Source organism: Chlorocebus sabaeus, chromosome X, assembly GCF_047675955.1.
Source record: "Chlorocebus sabaeus isolate Y175 chromosome X, mChlSab1.0.hap1, whole genome shotgun sequence".
Classification (NCBI taxonomy): domain Eukaryota; kingdom Metazoa; phylum Chordata; class Mammalia; order Primates; family Cercopithecidae; genus Chlorocebus; species Chlorocebus sabaeus.
Genome location: NC_132933.1, coordinates 95,102,713 through 95,109,911, shown reverse-complemented (window position 1 = coordinate 95,109,911; position 7,199 = coordinate 95,102,713). Strand labels below are relative to the sequence as shown.

At 38.5% G+C, this 7,199-nt stretch overlaps 1 pseudogene; it reads left to right on the top strand.

Annotated features, from left to right (window-relative positions):
• Positions 1-5,114: 5,114 nt before the first annotated feature.
• LOC103247420 (keratin, type II cytoskeletal 8 pseudogene) lies at positions 5,115-6,559 on the top strand (annotated as a pseudogene).
• Positions 6,560-7,199: the final 640 nt, after the last annotated feature.

Genomic DNA, 7,199 nt, shown 5'->3' with positions numbered 1-7,199 from the left:
CTTTAAATGTGTCCCAGAGATTCCGGTATGTTGTATCTTTGTTATCATCGGTTTCAAAGAACATCTTTATTTCTGCCTTCATTTCGTTATGTATCCGGTAGTCACTCAGGAGCAAGTTATTCAGTTTCCATGTAGTTGCGTGGTTTTGAGTGAATTTCTTAGTCCTGAGTTCTAGTTTGATTGCACTGTGGTCTTAGAGACAGTTTCTTATAATTTCTATTCTTGTACATTTGCTGAGGAGTGCTTTACTTCCAACTATGTGGTCAATTTTGGAGTAAGTGTGATGTGGTGCTGAGAAGAATGTATATTCTGTTGATTTGGGGTGGGGAGTTATGTAGATAGACGTCTATTAGGTCTGCTTGCTGCAGAGATGAGTTCAATTGCTCGATATCCTTGTTAGCTTTCTGTCTCGTTGATCTGTCTAATGTTGACAGTGGAGTGTTGAAGTCTCCCATTATGATTGTATGGGAGTCTCAGTCTCTTTTTAAGTCTCTAAGGACTTGCTTTATGAATCTGGGTGTTCCTCTTATACTATTCTTGAATTGTGTTTACTGTGCTTGCTTAATATTTTCAGTGTCAAAAAATATTTTATTAAGTTGGTACAAAAGTAATTGCAGTTTTCTTGCCATTATATTTTATTTATTTTTTTAAGTTTCAGGATACATATTCAGGATGTTCAGGTTTGTTGCATAGGTAAATGTGTTCCATGGTAATTTACTGCACCCTACAACCCTTCACTTAGGTATTAAGCCCAGCATACATTAGCTCTTTTCCCGAAGGATCTTCCCCCTCTGCATTCCCAACAGGCCCAAGTGTGCGTTAGTCCCCTCCCTGAGGATAATGGCTTCCAGCTTCATCCATGTCCCTGCAAATGACATGGTCTCATTCCTTTTTATGGCTACGTACTATTCCATGGTGTATATGTACCACATTTTCTTTGTCCAGTCTATCATTGATGGGCATGTGGGTTGAATCCAAGTCTTTGCTACTGTGAATAGTGCTGCAATGAACATATGTGTGCATGTGTCTTTAAAATAGAAAAAAAAAATGTTCATTTGGGTATAGACCCAGTAATGGGATTGCTGGGTCCAGTAGTATTTCTGGTTCTAAATCCTTGAGAATTCACCACACTGTCTTCCACAGTGGTTGAACTAGTTTACATTCCTTCCAACAGTATAAAATTGTTCCTATTTCTCCACAACCTTGCCAGCATCTGTTCTTTCTTGACCTGTTAATAACCACCATTCTGAGTGGCATGAGATGGTATCTCACTGTGGTTTTGATTTCCATTTCTCTAATGATCAGTGATGTTGAGCTTTTTTTATGTTTGTTGGCTGCACATATGTCTTCTTTTGAAAAGTGTCTGTTCATTTCCTTTGCCCACTTTTTAATGTGTTTTTTTTTCTTGTAAATTTTCTTAAGTTCCTGGTAGATTCTGGATATTAGATCATTGTCAGATAGATAGATTGCAACAATTTTCTCCCATTCCGTAGGTTGTCTGTTCACTCCGATGATAGTTTATTTTGCTGTGCAGATCTTTAGTTTAGTTAGATCCCATTTGTCAATTTTGACTTTTGTTGCAATTACTTTTGATGATGTCATCACAAAATCTTTGCCCAAGCCTATGTCCTGAATGGTATTTCCTAGATTTTCTCCTAGGGTTTTTGTAGTTTTGAGTTTTACATTTAAGTCTTTAATTCATCTTGAGTTAATTTTTGTGTGAGATATAAGAAAGGGGTCCAGTTTCAATTTTCTGTATATGAATAGCCTGTTCTCCCAGAATTGGTTATTAAATAGGGAATCCTTTCCCCATTGTTTTTTTTTTTTTTTTTTTTTTTTGGTCAGGTTTGTCAAAGGTGCAATGGTTGTAGATGTGTGGTTTTATTTCTGAGTTTTCTATTTTGTTCCATTGCTGTTTTTGCCTGTTTTTGTACCAGTATCATGCTGTTTTGGTTAGTGTAGCCCTGTAGTTTAGTTTGAAGTTGGGTAGCGCAATGCATCTAGCTTTGTCCTTTTTGCTTAGGACTGTCCTGCTTGCTGTTATTTTTAATGGCAAAAATCGCAATTACTTTTGCATCAACATAATGCTTTACTTGTCCTGTTGTTCCATGATAGTGTTTTTTTGCTTTATTTTCTTATATAATTATTCATTTGTTTATTCTGGATTCAGGAATACACATGCAAATTTGTTACTTGGACATATTGCACGATGCTAAGATTTGAGCTCCTATTAGACCCATCATGCAGATATTGAACATATTACCCAATAAGCAAATTTTCAATGCTTGCCTATTTCTTCCCTTTCCCCTTTTGGAGTCCTCAGTCTATATTATTCCCATCTCTCTGTAATGTTCTCTTTAGCTCATTCATGTTGACATTAATGACAGGATGTCTTTCTTCTCAATGGCTGAATAGTGTTCCATTACATATATGTAGCACGTTTTATTTATCCATTCATTTGTTGTTGAACACTTAGGTTGATTTTATATGTTGGTTATTGTGAATAGTGTTGTCATAAACATGAAATTACAGATATCTCTTTAACACACTCATTTCCTTTCCTTTGAATAGTTACCCAGTAGTAGGAGTAGTGTGGTTGCTGCATCATATGGTAGATTTAGTTATAGTTTTTTGAGCAATCTTAATATTGTGTTTCATAATAATGGCACTAACACTTATGTTCCCACTAATACTGTATAAAAGTTCCTCTTTCTCCACAACCTCATCAGCATTTATTATTTTGTCTTTTTAATAATATTCATTCTAAAGGAGTAGTATATTTCATTGTGGTTTTGACTTCCTTGCTCTTCATTATTAGGGATGTTAAGCATTTTTTTCATATACATGTTGGCAATTTGTAAGTATTTATTTTGATTTTTGTATATAGTGAAATGGGGGCCTAGATTTATTCTACTGCATATAAATACCCACTTTATCTAGCACCATTTATTGAAGAGACTGTTCTTTCCTCAATTTACATTTTAGGTGCTTTTGCCAAAAATGAGTTGCCAATGAATGCATTGATTTATATCTGAGTTCTCTATTCTTTTCCATTGTTTTATGTATCTGATTTTATGCCAGGTCCATTGTGTTTTCATTACTATAGCTTTGTGGTATATTTTGATGTCAGGTAGTGTAGTGCCTGTAGCTTTTTATTCCTCAGTATTGTTTTGGCCTTTTGTAGTATTTTGTGGTGCCATAACAATTTTACTTTTTTTTCTGTTTCTGTGAAGAATTTTTTTGGTATTTGCATTAAATCTGTGGATCATTTTTGGTATATACTCATTTTCATAATACTAATTCTTCCAATCAATTATCATGAAATTCCCTTTTACTATTTTTTCCTAAATTACTTTCATCAGTGTTTTATAGTAGTTATTGCAAAGTTTTCTCACCTCCTTGGTTAAATTTATTTCTTGATATATTCATTTGTTGTTGCTATTATAAATGGGTTTGCTTTCTTTATTGCTTTTTTCTACTAGTTTATTGTTACTGTATAAAAATGCTATAGATTTTTGTATGTTGATTTCATATCTTGTGATTTCGCCTAATTTGTTAATTCATTTTACGTGTTGTGTTATGGAACTTTTAGGGTTTTTTTTACATTTGATATTATGTCATCTGCCAACAAGGACAATTTGAATTCCCTCTTTCCAATTTGAATGCTTTTTATTTATTTCTGTTGCCTAATTGTTCTGTATAGGACTTCAAATATTTTGTTTAATAAAGGCGTAAAAGCGGATATTTTTGTGTTCTTCCTGATATTAGAGGAAAGCTTTCAGCTTTGCCTCACACAGTATGTTGTTAGATGTCTGCTTGTGAAAATTTGTCCTGTATTGTATTGAGGTGGTCTTCCTTCTATACCTACTTTATTTTTTATCTGAAGAATGCCACATGTTATCAAATGCTTCCTCTTTGTCTATTGAGGTGATTATATAATGTGTGTTCTACATTCTGCTTATGTGATGTATCACATTTATTGATTTGTGTATGTTAGACCATCTTTTCACCTCTGGGATAAACTCACCTGATTATTGTGAATGATCTTTTTAATGTGCTTCTCAATTCAATTGTCAAAGATTTTTGCATCTATATTCAGCAGGGACATTAGACTACAGTTTTTATTGTTGTGTTCTTTATGGCTTTGGTATCAGTATAATGCTGGTCTCATAGAATTAGTTTGGGTGAATTTTCTCCTTACATAATTTTTTAAAGAATTTTGAGAAAAGTTAATATTGTTTTCCTTAAAACGATTGGCAGGATTCACTGGTGAAACTGTCAGTTCCTGGACTTTTCTTTAATGGGAGATTTTTTTCTTATTATTTTAATCTCCTCACTCATAATTTTATGCTCAGGCTTTCTATTTTTCCTTGGTTCAATCTTGATAGCTTTTTGTGTCCAGAAATTTATTTTTTTTGGTTTTCTAATTTGTTCTCTTAATTTATCTCAGATTATTCTAATGAGGATATTCTTGTATTCTCTTACAGTTGTTTGTAATAGACTCTAATTATCTTTTTTTTTTTTTTTTTGACGGAGTCTCGCTCTGTCACCCAGGCTGGAGTGCAGTGGTGAGATCTCGGCTCACTGTAAGCTCCACCTCCTGGGTTCGCACCATTCTCCTCCCTCAGCCTCCCAAGTAGCTGGGACTACAGGCACCCACCACTATTCCTGGTTAATCTTTTTTTTTTTTTTTTTTTTTTTTTTTTTGTATTTTTTAGTAGAGACAGGATTTCACCATGTTAGCCATGATGGTCTCAATCTCCTGACCTCATGATCCACCCGCCTTGTCCTCTCAAAGTGCTGGGATTACAGGCATGAGTCACCACACCCGACATCGAATGATTCTTTTAATTTTTGTGGTATCGAGTGTAAGGTCTTCTTTTTCTGATTTTATTTATTTCCTGATTAGTCTAGTTTATGCTTTGTCAATTTTGTTTTATTTTTTTAAAAAACAACTTTTTGTTTCATTGATTTTGTTATTGTTATTTCAGTGTCAATTTTGTTTATTTTTGTCTATTTTAAAATTTTTATTTTCTTGACCAAGAAGCAGCTTCTCCACTCCTTCTGGACTCTCCACCTGGTTTAGCACACTTGCCTCCACTCCTGCCTCCACTATGTTCATCAGGGTGAACCAGAAGTCCTACAAGGTGTCCACCTCTGACCCCTGGGTCTTCAGCAGCTGCTCCTACTCAGTTGGGTTTGGTGCCCACATCAGCTCCTTTAGCTTCTCTGGAGTGGGCAGCAGCAGCTTCCAGGGTGGCCTGGGCAGAGGCTATGGTGGGGCCAGCATCATGGAAGGCATCACCACCGTAATGGTCAACCAGAGTCTGCTGAGTCCCATTAACCTGGAGATGGACCCCAACATCCAGGCTATGTGCACCCAGGAGAAGGAGCAGATCAAGACAGTCAACAAGTTTGCCTCTTTCATCGACAAGGTGCGGTTCCTGGAGCAGCAGAACAGGATGCTGGAGAACAAGTGGAGTCTCCTGCAACAGCAGAAGATGACTCAGAGCAACCTAGACAACATGTTCAAGAGCTACATCAACAACCTTAGGTGACAGCTGAAGACTCTGGGCCAGAAGAAGCTGTAGTTGGAGGTAGAGCTTGGCAACATGCAGGAGTTGGTGGAGGACTTCAAGAACAAATATGAGGATGAGATTGATAAGCATACAGAGATGGAGAATGAATTTGTCCTCATCAAGAAGGATGTGGATGAAGCTTACATGAGCAAGGTAGAGCTGGAGTCTCACCTGGAAGGGCTGACTGATGAGATCAACTTCCTCAGGAAGCTGTATGAACAGGAGATCAGGCAGCTGCAGTCCCAGATCATGGACATGCCTGTGGTGCTGTCCATGGACAACAGCTACTCCCTGGACATGGACAGCATCATTGCTGAGGTCAAGGTGCAGTACGAGGAGATCGCTAACCACAGCTGGGCTGAGGCTGAGAGAATGTACCAGATCAAGTATGAGGAACTGCAGACACTGGCTGGGGAGCATGAGGATGACCTACGTAGTACAAAGACTGAGATCTTCACCATAAACTGGAACATCAGCTGACTCCAGGCTGAGACTGAGGGCCTCAAAGGCCAGAGGGCTTCTCAGGAGGCCACCATAGCAGATGCGGAACAGCGTGGGGAGCTGGCCATTAAGGATGCCAAGGCCAAGCTGTCCGAGCTGGAGGCCGCCCTGCAGCGGGCCAAGCAGGACACAGTGCTGCAGCTGCGTGAGTACCAGGAGTTGATGAACTTCAAACTGGCCCAGGACATCGATATTGCCACCTACAGGAAGCTGCTGGAGGGCGAGGGGAGCCGGCTGGAGTCTGGGATGCAGAACATGAGTATCCATATGAAGACCACCAGTGGCTATGCAGGTGGTCTAAGCTTCGCCTATAGGGGCCTCACAAGCCCGGCCTCAGCTACAGCCTGGGCTCCAGCTTTGGCTCTGGCGCTGGCTCCAGCTCCTTCAGCCACATCAGCTCCACCAAGTCCGTGATTGCGAAGATTGAGACCCGGGATGGGAAGCTGGTGTCTGAGTCTTCTGACGTCCTGCCCAAGTGAACAGCAGCGGCAGCCACTCCCAGCCTGCCCCTCCTGCCCCTGCCCTAGAACTTGGAGGCAGGCTGCTGTGCAGGGAAGCACAGGGAACAGGAGACCCACCTGAGCCTCAACCCTAGCACTCAGCCCACCCGCAGGGGAGGTTGCGGCCTGGGGATCCCTCTTGCCTATGCCTTACGCTACAAAACAATTCAATGGCTTTCTTTCTTTCTTTCTCTTTCTTTCTTTCTTTCTTTCTTTCTTTCTTTCTTTCTTTCTTTCTTTCCTTCTTTCTTTTCTTTTTTCTTTCTTCCTTCTTCTTTCTTTCTTCTTTTTCTTTTTTCTATTTTTCTTTCTTTTTCTCTTTCTTTCTTTCTTTGTTTCTTTTCTTTCTCTTTCTTTCTTCCTTTCTTCTTTCTCTTTCTTTCTCTCTCTCTTTTCTTTTCTTTCCTTTCTCTCTTTCTCTCTTTCTTTCTTCTTTCTCTCTTTCTTTCTTTCTTTCTTTCTTTCTTTCTTTCTTTCTTTCTTTCTTTCTTTCTTTCTTTCTTTCTTTCTCTCTTTCTTTCTTTCTTTCTTCCTTTCTTTCTTTTTCTTCCAAAATAAAACCTCAGCTGGCTCAAAAAAAAATCTTTTCTTTTACTTATTTTGAATTTGATTCAATCCT